Source organism: Manis pentadactyla, chromosome 11 (genome assembly GCF_030020395.1).
Source record: "Manis pentadactyla isolate mManPen7 chromosome 11, mManPen7.hap1, whole genome shotgun sequence".
NCBI lineage: Eukaryota > Metazoa > Chordata > Mammalia > Pholidota > Manidae > Manis > Manis pentadactyla.
The window spans coordinates 22,353,604-22,370,183 of record NC_080029.1 but is presented as its reverse complement, the minus strand read 5'-3'; the positions used below and the strand labels follow the sequence as shown (position 1 = coordinate 22,370,183).

The 16,580-nt window shown below is 34.5% G+C and overlaps 1 protein-coding gene across 7 annotated transcripts in view; it reads right to left on the bottom strand.

The window, feature by feature from the left end:
• DIO2 (iodothyronine deiodinase 2) overlaps nucleotides 1-16,580 on the bottom strand; it is a 209,639-nt gene that overhangs the window by 66,947 nt on the left and 126,112 nt on the right. For all 7 annotated transcript variants that reach the window (XM_057488251.1, XM_036882342.2, XM_057488250.1 and 4 more), the window contains one exon: nucleotides 16,190-16,285. The gene's annotated coding sequence lies outside the window, so the exon portion shown is untranslated. The remainder of the gene's footprint in view (nucleotides 1-16,189; nucleotides 16,286-16,580) is intronic.

Genomic DNA, 16,580 nt, shown 5'->3' with positions numbered 1-16,580 from the left:
GGCCCCACCATCATTGTACTACTTGGTGTTCCTAAATGCATGAAGACTGATGTGCCTCATTGAGAAAATAGGTGCTAGATAACTTCACTCAGGCATGAGTTATATAGCTGTTTGTTGGCCATGAGTGCAATGTTAATGGATCAACAATATATCTCAAGACCTTTTTTATTAAAGAATCATTAATATACAATCTTATGAAGGTTTCACAAAAACAACACCGTGGTTTCAACATTCACCCATATTATCAAGTCCTCATCCCAGCCACTGCAGTCACTATCAGCAAAGTAAGATGGTGTAGAGTCATTACTGGTCTTCTCTGTGTTCTACTGCCTTCCCTGTGACCTACCTATATTGTGATTGTGAATTATAGTGTCCCTTGATCACCTTCTCCCTCCCTCCTCTCCCAGCCTCCCCAGCCCCTCCCCTTTGGTAACCGTTAGTCCCTTCTTGGAGTCTGTGAGTCTGTTGCTGTTTCGTTCCTTCAGTTTTTCTTTGTTGTTACACTCCACAAATGAGTGAAGCCATTTGGTACATGTCTTTCTCTGCCTGGCTTATTTCCTGAGCATAATACCTTCTACCTCCATCCATGTTGTTGCAAATAGTAGGGTTTGCTTTCTTCTTATGACTGAATAATATTCCATTGTGTATATGTACCACATCTTCTTTATCCATTCATCTACTGATGGACACTTAGGTTGCTTCCATATCTTGGCTATTATATATAATGCAGTGATAAACATAGGGGTGCATATGTCTTTTTGAATCAGAAATCTTGTTTTCTTTAGGTAAATTCCTAGGAGCGGAATTACTGGGTCAAATGGTGTTTCTATTTTTAGTTTTTGAAGAAAGTCCTTATTGTTTTCCACAATGGGTAAGTCAATTTACATTCCCACCAACAGTGTACGAAGGTTCCCCTTTCTCTGCAACCTCACCAGCATTTGTTGTTTTTTGTCTTTTGGGTGTTGATTATATTAAGTATCTTTAAACAAAAATATATAAAACAAGGCTATGTGTTAATCAGTTAACAAAAATGTTGTGACCCAAGGTTCACAGTAAGCTAACTCTGTATCTCCCCTAGAAGCAATAGTTCAGTATTCGCTAGTTCATTATTTTAAGTGATAGTATAGGACATAATGACTTCAAATAATAAAAGTCAATTTTATTTTAAAATTTACAGGACACAGTGCCTGGCTTGATTTTAGAGAGAGAGGAGAAGTCAAGATATACATTACTTTTTTTGCTTGAGTATCTGAGAAGATGGTAATGCTATTACCTGCAGCAGACAGACAGAAAATGGTACAAATTTTAAGAATTGGCAGTGATTTTCATTTTTAGTATGTTGAATATGTTCAATCTGAGGAACATACAGATACAGACATTTAGAAATCTTTGGGGTATAAAGGTGTGTGACTTGGGGGTGAGGCCAGAGCTAGTGATACAGACAAAAACATTGGTAGCATGGACAGAAGGGCTGTAGTAATGGGAATGAGTAGGGTCATAGAAGGAAAGATATATAAGAGAAGTGGGGCTGAGGAAGAAAAATTCTCCTTGCAACACTGAGCAGAAAGAAGTTAGAAAGGGAGCCCACAAATGATGAGCACTAATTTAGGAGGAGAACCAGAAGAAAGGGAGAAGCCAAGGAAAGAATTTAATAACAAAAAAATAAAAAGAAGTAGGCTAAGACGCCCTATCCTCCAAGAGTCAAGTGGAAGAGAGACTGGGATGAGACCACTGAATCTCATAATTGGGAGATCCTTGGTGATTTGGAGATTTAAGTGTAGAAAAAGAAAAGAGGTATCCATGAGGTTTGCCTTCTATGATCATCTGGAAGTTTGAGGTAAAATAAATGTATTCCTTAATCAATGGTATCTAGAAAACTGGCTTTAAATTTCTATTTTGAATCTAAATTTTTTAATTGACACAATTTACCTGAAGCTTACATTGTCATTTATCAGTCATTCATTCAATAAATTTTACTGGGGCCTACTATGTGTCTGACATTATTCTAGATACTGGGGATATAGTGAACAAAATACACAAAAGTTCCTGTCCCCAGAAGATTCTACTCTAGCATACCATGTCTGCCAGGAAGATAAATGACATTTTCCAAGTGAAATATAAGCCAGTGGATGATATACAGAAGTCGGAAATTTAATGGAGAACGAAATAAAAAATAAAGAGCATGTCTCCTAGAATCAGATTCTGGAGAAAATCACAGCAAAAAATTACAAGAATAACCTTACTATGACAAATGTAAATAGCAACTAAAGAACACTTGTGGCAATTTCGTGGTGAATGGAATGACAGGAAATGTTGGAATTCTACTTGCTCATTTGAAAACTATAAAGTATAATTTTTCAACTGGCACACAAGCCTTTTGAAGTACCAACTAAGTATTATATTCCTTTGGCAAACTAGGATAGGGATGAATCCATCTAATTGAATACCTCAAGGGCATCCTAATGTGCCCCTCAAGGATAGCTAAATGAGAAGACTCACAATGGCTCTTATTTCAAAGTTACAGAGATTCAGCCATTAGAATGTGGGTTATGACCCTGGTGGTGAATTCTAGTGTGACCATGAAAATACATCTTCAACTTTAAGTGACAGCTGAGGATAGATACAAGACTGACAAGGATTGACAACTGATTAATGGATTTTGTAACATAGATGAGTATCTAGAAACACATTATTAATTAATAGTACAATGCATAATACCGTATACACAGTTACAGTAATGAATAATGATGTTTAATTGATTTGTGGAAACATATGTATGTTATCAACCCATGTAAATAATTCAATAAGCAAATAATTATTTTATTTGGATGCACGTAGTTTTACTCCTGGTAATCCCCAAAGATGAATGTGTTATAAAATCACTTTATTAGTTAATTCATTATCTACTCATTTTGAATCTGTGACAGATCAGAGAAATGGCATATTAATCAAATTGTTAATGTACACAGCACTGCAAAGTTTATGCTTAACCAGCTGGAAAAATTAATTTTGAGTACCTTATTTTGTCAATCCGTGTCAACAATTAATGTATTGTAAATTTTCTTATCCATTCACTTTTTAGGAATTTAACAAATTCCCAAATGACCTCAGACAAACACTTTACTTATCAATTATGTAGTATGTACTTGGAAGATATACAACTACATTTTTTATAGAACTCAGATTTAACACTTACATGGCTCTCAATTAATCTGAATACAATTTAATGTCATTCCTGTACAGCTGCTAGTTGAAGGGCCCAGTTTTGTACACATCCTAGACATTACTAAATAACTTTTTGCTAGTCCATATAAGCAATTTATCCATTTGAGATCTCAAATTATTTTTCCTTCTCCATAAAACAAGCTATCCAAATTACTTATATCCATTAAACAGTTGTCAAAATATTTCAAAAGAATTAAGCTAGATTTTTAACTCTGCAGAGACAACTGTTAATTTATTCGTACCAGGACATCAGAATCTTGATGCTACCAGTTGCCTTTTGAAGTGTTTGCCAGGAAAACAGAAGTGGAAGCCAGATAAAAAATTCAACAGAAATGTAACCATATGTTCTCCAAAAATTGTACTACAGTATTCCTAGAAGCACACTTCATAATTTCCTAAAACAGGATATTCCTCAAGTATCCATCAATAGTGGAGTAGATAAACAAATCATAGGATATTCACACAATGAAATATCACATGAAAGTGAGAACAATCTATAGCCACAGGCAACAATATGGGTGACTCTTACAAACAAAACAGGCTAGTGATAGAAGCCAGATGCAAAAGAATTTATTGTGTATTATTCTGTTGGATCCAGTAAAAAAAACAAAAACAGGTAAGTCTAATCTATGTTGTTAGAAGTCAGGATAGCAGTTGTAAAGAGTTACATGGGGGGTTTCTGGTATGTAAGTAATGTTCTATTTCTTGATCTGGGTGTTGGTTACAAACATGAGTTCATTTTTATGAAAACACCTTAACTTATGTAATTATCATATGCATATGTTTTTATAAAATAGGTTCACAGCAAAATTGAGAGGAAGGTACAGAGATTTCCCCATATACTCCCTGCACCCACACATGTATAACCTTCCCCAATATCAACATCCCAAACCAGAGTGGTACATTTGTTACAACTGATGAACTTGTCGGAGCACATTATTATCATCTAAAGTCCATAGTTTACATTAGGATTTATTCTTGGTACAGTCTCTGGATTTTGACAAATGTATAGTAACAAGTATCTACCATTATAATATACAAAATAGTTTCATTACCTGAATAGCCTCTATGTTCCACTAATTAATCCTTCCCTCTCCCTAACCTTGGCAACCACTGTCCTTTTTACTGTCTCAGTAGTTTTCCTTCTGTAGAATGTCACATAGTTAGAATCATACAATATGTAGCCTTTTCAGATAGGATTCTCTCACTTAGTAATATGCATTTAAGATTTCTTCATGTCTTTTCATGGCCTTATAGCTCATTTCTTTTTAGCACTGAATAATATCCCATTGTCTGGATGTGCTGCAGTTTACTTATCCATTCACCTATGGAAGGACATCTTGGTTGCTTCCACATTTTGGTAATTATGAATAAAACTGCTATAAACATCCATGTAAATATGAAGGAGCATTATTGCTGGACCACATGGAAAGAGTATGCTTCATTTTGTAAGCAATGGTCAAATTGTCTTTCATAGTGGCTGCACCAGTTGCATACTCACCAACAATGTATGAGAGGTTTTTTTGCTACACATCCTTGTCAACATTTGGTATCAGAGTCCTGGATTTTGACCATTCTAATAGGTGTGTAGTGATATTTCATTTTTGTTTTAGTGGACCGTTACCTAATGCATATAATGTAGAGCATCTTGTCATATGTAATTTGCCATATATATTTTCTTTAGTGATCTGTCTTTTGTGGCCTCTGGCCCATTCTTTAGTTGGGAAGTTCATTTTCTTATTGTTGAATTTTAAGAGTTCTTTGTATATTTTGGATAACAATGTTCTTTTAAACATGTCTTTTGCAAATATTTACTCCCAGTCTGTGGCTTATCTTCTCATGTTTGTGAAGCTGCATGTTTTTCACTGTTTATGTCATATCATTTATTTTGTATTTAGAATTTATCTCTGTTATTCTGGTATGTGTACATACCACAAAATTTAACACTTCAGTCATTTTTAAGTGTACAGTTCAATGGCATTAAGTATTTTCACATTGTTACTCAACGATTACTGCTAACCATCTCCAGAACTTTTTCATCAACCCAAACTGAAATCTATGCCCATGAAACAATAAGTTTGCATTCCCCTTTCCCCTCAGCTCCTGGCAAGCACTATTCTACTTCCTGTGTTGATGAATTTTACTATTCTTAGTATGTCAAATAAGTGGAATCATACCATTTTTGTCCTTTTGTAACTGACTCATTTCACTTAGCATAACGTTTTGAAGGTTCATCCACGTAATAGCATGTGTCAGAATTTCATTCCCTTTTTAAGGCTGAATAGTATTTCATTGTTTGTCTTCATCTTTAAATGTCACATAAACGGTCATTACATCAAAGCAACTAGCCAAATATCCTTGACCAACTAGCTGAAGAATTAATACCATGAGCAAGTCAGCAGAATCATGTGTAAGCGATGTACATGATCACCTCCAAAATGTTATTTAAGGAACTTAGAATGCTCTCTGCACCCTCAAATGTCTCCCTTCCTCACCTCTGCCATGTAATTTAAAATTCTACATAGGCTTTCTAAGCCCAAATAGCCTTGAAAAAGAATTAATTTATTAAGATGATAACATCTTAGGACAGTTTAAATGTATTGCTTTCTTTTGTGACAGGAGAGACCACAATGGAAGGAAAAGGAAACACTTCTTCTGTTTCTAGAACATTGTGACATTGTGTCATTTAATGCTCATACCAACTCTATAAAGTAGGGCTGACAATCCTCCTTCTGAATATGAGGAAATAGACTCAGGTTCAGCAACTGGGACCAACTGAACTTGTATACAAGAAATTGGATTTCATTTTTCAGGTCCAGGACTTTTCTACTACACCATGTTGCCTGCCAGGGAGAGATATAATTCATGAAAGAAGAGGGAAAAGAAAGAGAATGCCAAAGAACAACTCCATCAACTTCCTAATTTTGTCCAAAGCTAGCCTAGATTGTTGATTCTCCTGATCTATTTCACTAAAAGCTGTTCTTAATCATGAAATGATTGATATGGAACAAATCAAAACTAATTTAATATTTCATCCATAATGAACTTTAAAAAAGATTTACTGGAGGAAAAAGAAATAGTGCCTGATGGGTTCATTTATGGAAGTCTTCTGCCTCTAATCGTTATGCCCACAGAGGCTTCTATGGATTGACATTTCCTGTGGATGAGAGAAAAAAAAAAAGCCAGTTTGACATTTGGTAAGTGATTTCAGTGTTTTAAATCCTTGCTTTTAGGAATTTCTTCCTTAGACATTAAGAAGATTCTTCTTGCTGGTCTTTAAGAGTATTTCTCAGAGTAGATGGAGACTAACTGGTCACCATACTTCAAATAAAAGATTCACAATGAGATGTCTTTCTCCAGTTGAAATCATTCTAATATTTTTCATCTTATCTCCTAAAGTAATCAGAATTTTCTTAGACTTTAATAAGAAATGTCTAGACTGAGAAAGTAATGATTCATCTGAGGCTATTCAGTATCAGCTATGATCCATAATTGCCAAGTGTGTCTGCTAATAACAAGAATAAACATGAAAGGGGTTTATTAGTTTAATGCACATTAAACTGAAATGACTTAAATATTTATTAAAACATGGAAAGACAGAACCATAACATCCAGGTTTTAAAACATATCTTACTATAGTGTTTTAGTTTTATGGACTGAATTATATATAAAGACAGAGACAGTGATAGGAAGAAGTAGAAGTAAAAATAGATATAAAAACAGAGATGGTGATCATGAAATTAGACTATTTCTGGAGAAAATATGAAGCACAGCTGCTAAAATTATTATAAATAACTATGATGAGAAATATTCATATGCCTCTTAGTTTATTGCATTGTGGAAATTACCTCATTTTTAACAGCTTTATTGATATATAACTTACATACCATATAACTTTACTTATGTTTAAAGTATACAATGCAGTGGATTCTAGCATTCTACAGAGTTGCACAGCCATTATCTTATCTTCAGATCATTTTCATCACTCCATAAAGAAACAGCAACTAAAGAAACTATTAACTATCATTCCCATTCCCTCCCCTTCCCCTGCTTCCATCCCTAGGTAACTACTCTCTACTTTTTGTCCTTATATGTTAGTTTATTCCTCACATTTTGTATAAACAGAATTATACAATATGTGATCATTTGTGACCAACTTCTTTTACTTATCAAACCATTTTTTTGAGATTCATCGATGTAGCATATAGCAGTACGTCATTTCTTTTTATTATAGAATAATATCCCATTATATAGCTATACCACATCTTGTTTTTCCAACCAATAGTTTCTGACTATTGGGTTGTTTCCACTTTTATGGTTATTATGAATAATGCTACTATGCACATTTGTGCACGTGTTTCTGTGTGAACATGTGCTTTCATTTCCCTTGGGTAGAGGTGTAGGAGTGGAATTGCTGAGTCAAATGGTAACCCTTTGCTTAACCTTTTGAGGAATTGCTAAGTTGTTTTCCAGAGCAGCTGTAACTTTTACAACCTCACCAGCAATGTTTGTTAAAACCAAGTTTTTTACATCTTCGCTAACAATTGTTATTGTCTCTCTTTTTTGTTATAGCCATTCAGTGAGTATAAAATGGTATCTTGCAGTTTTGATTTACATTTCCGTAATGACTAATAATGTTCAAGCATCTTTTCATGTGATTATTTGACATCCCTATACTTTCTTTGGAGAACTTCCTGTTCAAATCTTTTGCCCATTTTTTATTTAGGTTGCTTGTCTTACTGAAGTATAAGAGTTCCTTATATACTCTAGATTTAAGTACTTTATAAGATACATGGTTTACAAATATTTTCTTCTATTCTGTGGGTTGTCTTTTCACTTTCTTGATGGTGTCCTTTAAGGCAAAAAAGGTCACAAAGAGCTATTCCTGTTTTCTTCTAACAGATTTTGAACTTTAAGCCTTACATTAAGTCCATAATCTATGTTGAATTCATTTTTGTGTATGATGTTAGATAAGAATCCAAATCTATTCTCATGCTTATGGATATCCAATTGCCCCAACATCATTTGTTGAAAAGAATATTCTATTAAATTGAGTTGGTCCCTTGGTCAAAAATCAGTTGACAAAGAGTGTTCAGATTAATTTCTCGATTCTTAATTCTATTTCATTGATATGTATGTTTATCCTTGTGCCAGTATCACATAATCTTGATTACTGTACCTCCATAGAATTTGAAGTTGGGAAATGTGAATTGTTCAATATTGTTTTAGCCTGATCCCCTTGCATTTCTGTCTTAGGATCAGCTTGTCAATTTCTCCCAAAAAACTAGTGGGATTTTATCAGGAATGATACTAAATCTATGGTACTAAATCTAATACTTTTCATTACATATAAGTTATCATGATTAATTGTGCAAAAAATGGCTTACTACAAATTGGATGAAAAGTTAAGTGTGGTGGCATTTTATAAGCAGTTAGTACAATAAAAAACACGATAGGTAGAAAGCAGTCAATTGTGAAACATAAGAGCAATAGAAAGAAATAATCTGAAATTTCTTTCAATGTATATCTCTATGGGCAAAAGACTCAGGCACAAAAACATTAAATATACTTTAAACAGTATTGGCTGCAAAATATGGAAATAAAACTTAAAAAATTAAATTCATAAGTGTTGTTTAATGTCTACAAAATGTAATTTTATATCAGCTAGCCAACTGAAGCTTAACTATTAGCATGGTTATATATCAACATAACACTTAATTCATAAAAATATCAGTTTCTATATAACAAGTAAAAATTACAAAACAAAATTACAAATTACAAAAAAATTCAAAAAATTTTATTTGATAAAAAAATTGATAGTGTTTGTGGTCATTTTAATTTTAATATATCAAAAATTGCGTGAGGTAAAACCTGAGATAGTCAGGTTATTAAAGGTCTTTAAAAAGCCCTGTAATCAACTGTAAAAGAATCGCATAAATTCTCATCTCTGCAGAATGAAATAAAATCTTTTATATGCTTCTTTGCAATGTATACAAAACACATGATACCTTTGTTGTGGCCTGTTGCTCTACAATATAGAAGTCAAGCAATATTAGATCATTATGCAATAGTCTAGGAAAAACCACTTCTCCCTTTGACCTAGTTTCAAAAGCATTTCTCTTGGCTTTGAAGATGAATAAATATGCTTGTTAAAGTACTGGATCAGGCCATCCACTCTTACTAATAGATTCTACTAATTATCATGTGGCCTCTGTTAAAGTAATTATAAAATTGTACTTGGAAAAAATTATTTATTGTATAAGCCTTCTAATTTCTCTTTTATTTACTAAATGATCATATATTGTTTGCTTGGAGGATCCCTAGTCATGTTTAGCCTTTGATTATCCCATTTAATAGAAGCAAAAAGATATCTTTAAAAATATTCCCACCGTAAACAAGTATCAAAAATTGAGAAACTTGAAAATAACTTCCCTTGTAACCCTCTTAGTTATTCCATAAATGTTTAAATACTGGAACTTAATGCTTAAATACATTTTGAATCTTCAATGAAGACATCTCTACAAATGGTAATGATTATCCATTATATTTCTCAAACACCATTATGTTTTTATGTAAGTAAATTTTGGCCTAGCAATAGCTAAATGAAAAGTGTTAGCCATAATCCTTAGTCCTATTAAGACAGAAAATATTGGTAAAGAGATTGTGATTATTTCCTTGTCAAACTGGTTGGAATTTCCTAGCTCCAGATGCACTAGAAATTTGAAGCTAATTGGGGAAAATGAATAATTTCATGTTCTTTGTTAAATAAATGGCTCTGTAGTCCTCCCTTTAGTACTTGAACTATACCATCAGTTGATGTGCTCACTGAATATTAAAAATTTTTAAGATAAGAATGCATTTGCAAATATAGCATACCCCTATTGCTATTTTATGGTGAATATAATTTACTAGTTATCTATAAGGTTGTGCCTAAAGAAACTGGCAGGTTGCTTATCCTTTTGGTAGTTTAATAATGATAATTTTATTAAATTGAGTTTCGGACACAGGCAGTCAATACTAAACTACTACTACGAATATCCAAGTGTTTGAAAACCTATCAGAATATTTACAACTAATAATTAGACTACCTAAATACTCCATGAACTATTACAGTTACTTTCTTATGAAAGAGAGTAAATAAAAATGTATCAAAGTCCATCTTTTTTGGTATATTGTAGAACTAACCATGTGCTACAAAATAGTTTGCTAAGAGGAATATTTTTTGTTAAAACCAAGAAAAAATTTATTTATAGCTTTAACAAGCAGTGACGATTTCTACTGGCATCTTTCAACCTGTTGCCTTCCCACCACTGTTACCTGTCTTTGCGAGTCTTTCACAGCTCCATGAGAAAAGGGTTTATGGATAACACCGAAGTTTTAGAGAATTTATATAAGTTGATTGTGGTCACACTGCAAACAGTGACAGAACCTTGAATCACGTTCAACTAGATCTAAATTACATGGGTCCTTTTGCATTATACCATTATACTATGCTTTTCTGTAAAGCCAATGACAATTATGGCTTTTATCACTGCCACCAAGACTTTGAACTTGTCTCCTTATCCCTTCAAGTATACATCTAAACCTTCATGTCAAAGAAGTATGCATGTTAGGTCAAGGAAGAATTGGGGTCCCAGACTTTAAGGTGACTTCAAATCTGGATATAAAACAAGCTCTGAACAAGGAAGCCTGCTCTGCAAAACTTCTGGGAACAGTAAATGTCAGAGTAAAAGGGAAAGGGAAAGACAGAGTGTGACCCAGAGGTTCTCAAATGTACCAGCTCTGTGCTGCTTCTGAGTCTTACAGTTCTAAAGGAACCCAACTACAGCAAAGCATTTGTGAACAACACAGGTGTTACTGAGGATTTTGTAGAGAAGACAGAGGAAGAGATTTAAGCTGCACATACCTTCTAAAACCTTTAAAGGCTTCCATTAGATATTTTCTTTTCCAAATCACTACCAAGATTTCTCTTCTTCTTTCACCTCATGCTGCCCAAAACATGTTGACGTTTTTCTCTTCCTTCCCCAGTTTTCTTGGGATCTTCAACTACCTCTCCCCTTTAGAATGCTAAAATGTCAGTTCTGCCTCAGAGATTACCCTTAAATTGCACCCCAAACCCCCTGACACTTGGCAAAATTAACATCTTCTAATTTATAATGCCCACCCTCCCTAGGAGGCAATGAGAAATTATAGAATTTTTAAAATAAACTTCGTTATCCAGATTCCCTGTCTGAAAATAATGTGGATTGATGCTCTTCTCTATATATACTATCACTGTCTCCATGTTACTTCTTCCTGTCATCATCCCAATGTGACTCTTACCCTCACTGACTTCAAATCTTGACCCTCAGGTCTTACTGTAACAAAAAAAAACAGAATGAACCCTGCCTCCAAAGAATTTATTAATAACAGTCAGGACAGCCTTATTTATTTGCCATTTCCTATGCAGCCGGCAGTGTAGTAAATACTTTACAACAGGTGCATTTAAACCTCCCACAAGTCTACGAAGGGGATATTACTTTCCACATCTGCCCCCGTGGCCTTTCCCTTGTCACGGAAGACCTTCACCTTGGTGCCTCACACTTGGATGGGAAGGAGGCGTACTCACTAAGCAGCAGCCAGCAACAGCAGGGGCAGGCGGGTAACAACGATGCAGTACTGACCTTGATCTCACATCTGCATGGTTTAATGAGACAAAGAAACTATAACATTATTTAAATTTAATTTGCTGAAATTATGTAGTGCTTAACAACTTCTCAAATGGTGGTACCTACATAATCTTCCCTAATCTTCATAGCAACCCTGGAGCAAGTATTGTTATGACCCCATTTTTACAGACTAGAAAAGGAGACTCATAGATATTGAGAAACCTGCAAAAAAAAACCTCCTGTTAGCAAATGACAGAAGCAATAGCTGCCTTCATCATCTCCCTCCAGACTTTAGGCGCTTTGAACAATATCATGGCCATACACGCACACACAGTAGTATGTGTGTGTATGTGCTGGTGCGTCTTGGAGAAAAGGCAACGGACTTACAAGGCTGAATTATTTAATACAGAGACTAACAACAGCTCAACTAACAACTTGCTCTTCTAAAGAAAAAAGTTCAAGGACAGCGAATTGATTTAGAAGTTTAGAATCATAAAATTAAAAATCTACTTTAATTTCATCATTTAAAGCTCATGTTTTTCATCTGTAACCTAGAGGTAGTTATGGAATTTTGTGTTATTTCAAAAGATATGACTTTATTTTGATTTGCATCTGGGTCGGTATTGGGAGTGAGGGTACCACAGTCTTCAGAGCTGAGGGCTTCTAAAATTTTGAACCCAGAGCTGATAATAGAGGATACTCCTTTGAGTTAAGTGACAAAGGAGAAAAATAGGATGGTAGTTAGAAGAGAAAAATGTAAGTAAAGAACAAGCAGAATGGGTAGCAAAACTGAAATCAAGGCCACATAACCTATACAACATATATTACCAAGTAAATATGAACTGCAAAGCATGTTCTGAGAACTTCTGAGAAGTGAGATGACAACCATAACAATAGTTACCACTTCATACACATACAATTTGCCAAAAACATTATCTCATTTAATCCTCACACCATGAGGTATTTATTATCATCTGCATTTGGTAGATAAGAAACTAAGACTTGGAGGAATTGTGCAAGAACCCAGTGGCCCAGTTTGTGAATGGCTTTGACCACAGGTCCCACAATGTGGTCACCAGCAGCATTTTCTCAGGCAGAAAAAGAAGGTGGAGAGTGGGAAGAATAAAACAGAACTGCTCATCCACATGAATTTACAAAACAGGGAAATTAAGAATAATCTCCCCCTAAGAAGTTGAAAATATTGGAGTGATTTATGGCAGCCCATGTACTAAAATTTGAGGAAGTTCTGTAGCAATGGGGGCTTAATAAGAGGAATAAAATTGACTCTACAAAGCAGAGAGAATGTGTAATTGAACAAATGTGTTTAAGCTGGCTCTTCCTGTGGAGCCGCTGTATGATGGGGAGGACGAGACAGTAGGAAAGGGGAGAGGAGTGAAGGGAAGGGAGGGAAGAAGTGTCTGAAAAAGAAACCAAAGAGATTCATTCTAACAGGAATGCAAGGAATTCTCACTGAGACCCATGAAAAGAGAACAGGAAAAAGCTTAGATATCATGAAAATCTAAAACATTTGGGCAAGTATTGGAGCTAATTACTTGAAATAAGTTTCAAAAATTGATTCCCTAGCTAATCTCTTCTTAGAAAGAACAGAAGACCATTAAGTGATTTGATCACAATCACTACAGGAGAGGTTTGTATAAAATCCCCTGTCCCTCAGAGCCTCACCTGAACTCTTGCTATTCACATCACCATTTTTAATTTCACAGTATGGAAGCCAAGAACTGTACAATCATGAATAAATAGCAAATAGGCTGTGGTGATTTAGTTTTCCCTTACTCAGGTGTTCTGTGGGGTGTATACGGTAGGAGTTACATCATGCATGGCCAAATGCATTTAGCTCATCAGCTGATTAAGACACCCCTTCCAAGAAAGCTCCCATCCCTGATATGCTCAATTCTATTGCCCAACTCTGAGACACAATGAAAGATTCATGAGGGCACCGACAGCACAGAGGGGTAAAATGTGAAATACCCAGGAGAAGATGAAATTATTTTAATTCAATGCTCAATCACAATGTGTTTTATATAATACAATGTGGCAAGATGCATACATATGATCAAAAGCATATCTTCATAAACTATGGAACCTCATATTTTAGTTATCATCTCTACAGATATGCAGAAGAATATCTCACCTAGGCAGAATGCTGATGAGAAGCCAAAAATAGCATGCCTCTGAATAGCTAGCACACATTTACTCCCAAACTTACCTAAAACTTCCACACATTTTATTTAGTGAAAAGTTTATTGGACTCTCACTCAGAACCATTATACATACAATTCTAAGAAATTTAGTGTAGCATAGGATTAATCTAAATCAAAATCAGAGGCACTCCCTTGTATTAGTAGGGAAGGGATTTCACCTTTCAAAGCTTCCATTTGCTCACCTGTAAAATGGGGTGTATTTCATAGCCTAAGTATGTAGATATAATCAGCACATTCACATAAAGCATAAACACAAAGCAAGTCTAAATACAGATATTTTTTGATAGAACCTGGTACCACATTATGAACCAGCTACCTAATGTGAGCCTCAATCAGATAAACAGCAATCCTTTCCAATGTCGAAGAAAAATGGGCTATACTGGAATCCTTAAGAGATTGATTATACATTGATCTCCACAGTGGAAAGTTCCCAGGGTATTTTCAAGGGTAATTTTGATTTATGTGATTGTTTTTGTTGCTAGCATATCTCCCTAAGAATTCAAAATGCATAACATCTGAACCCTATGATCACCCTACGATCTATCATAGGGCAAACAGTTCTTCCTAACCTCATTCCACTGCATTACAGCGGAGTCCAGTAACCGATGTTCATCAACAAAGGGTTAAATGTATGCTCCCTAATTCTCTGACAAAGTAAACAGGAATGTTTAGAAAGATCACCATTTAAAAAACTAGAATACTTAAAACATATGTTTTTGTTTTTGTTTTCCAGAAAACTTACAGGTATAAATACTTCGCCAGTCAAGAAAACCCATTCATTTAAAACAGAGCTAATTAAAAGATCAAGGATGGTTTAATACCTTCTCTTCAGTACTTGGACTCCAAAGTAAGTTTTTCAGGTGGAAAGAGTGAGTGACATAAACATTTTCCCTTTCATGATGCTTGTTTACTGTACCAAGCTGCTTATCTTTACTTGCTGATTTTTAGAAGTTCCTTACTAAGCTCCTTAAGGATATTGAGGATATCAGTCTTTGCTTCTGAATTGTAAATAAATTCCCACAGTTTACCTTTTGTTTTATGGTTACCTTTTTCTGAGATCTTAATCAAATGAGACATTTTTCTTTCATGATCCCTGTGAAGAAAGCCTTTTTCCCATCCAAGATCATTAACATAACCGCTTACACTTTCTCCTATTTCCTCTGTGGCTTCTGGTTTCACATTTAAGTCATTAATCCAATTGTTGCTTATGTTTGTTCATTATTCAAGTTAAAGTTCTAATAAAACATCTTTTCTGAAATATAATTCTTAGCCTTTTAATCCACATAGATAAAAGCGTATTTTCCACTGTGCCTAAGCAAAATAAATGTAAGAAATTATCCTTGTTCTTCTAAATTACCAAATTTCATATGTTAAAATAAGTAAACAAAGTCACATGAGCTGATAAAGTGAAGCAATGATTCAAAGCAGTTTGTTCTGCCTTCAAAATGTATGTTCTTTCTGCAAAGACACAGAAGGCTAAGCACATGTCTATGGGATACATGATTATAACATTTAGTCATTATTGTTATTTCTTTCCAAATGCTAAGTAGTCCATTTAATACTTTGGATAACAGCTATTATTATCATTATGTGGTATCTAAGTATAGAAACTGAGGGAAAATGGTAATATAAATGGACCTCTATTCCTCAGTAAGATGAGGGCAAGGAAATGTATTATTCTCTTTTTTTCTAATTGTGCTTTCTGAATTTCTAGACTGGAATTTAGTAAAGAGGGAACATGATAATCCATAAATGTTCTAGACAGTTTTTGTACTTCTAGGTAAAACTTGCAGTCCACCCATCCAGAATGACTGAGGACCCAGACATGTACTTCTTTGTGAAATAAAATCAGAGATTAAGTCAATTCTGTTTTCTGCTTCCATGTAGAGCCCAACAGAAATATTTATGTTAATGTTATGCAGTTATGCACACTAATTCTCCTATTATTACCATATCCATACAAAAAGCTTAGATATTGCATGAAAACCATCACTTCATACATTATTACAATTTATTTTCACTATCACCACTTAAAAGGAAAGGAGAGGCATTATTTCCCCTGTTTTAACAGGTGACAGAAGTTACACTACTTACCCAGATCCCAAAGCCAGGAATGACTGAACGAATGAGCAGGGGCTACACCTCATCTCCTGGGATTCCTAATTCAGTTATTCCCGCCATTCTGTACTCCTTTTAACAAAGAAAAGAAGTAAAAAACTCAGATTTAATTTTTAAAAATACAATGAAAGTCTAATGAAATAGAGTTTTAAAATGACTTATTAACATCTGCTGTTAGACCCACCCTGTTATAAAAAGAGATGTTGTAATCTCTGTCCCTGGAGCTATTTGAGAATAGGACAGGTATCTGTCCTTGAAGACTGAAAAAATAACAGATAGGCCAGAAAGTCTCCTGGATTCCATTCTAAGCCAGTAATTAATATTCATAAAGGATTTACAACCCCTTGGAAAAAGTTCAAATCCTGAA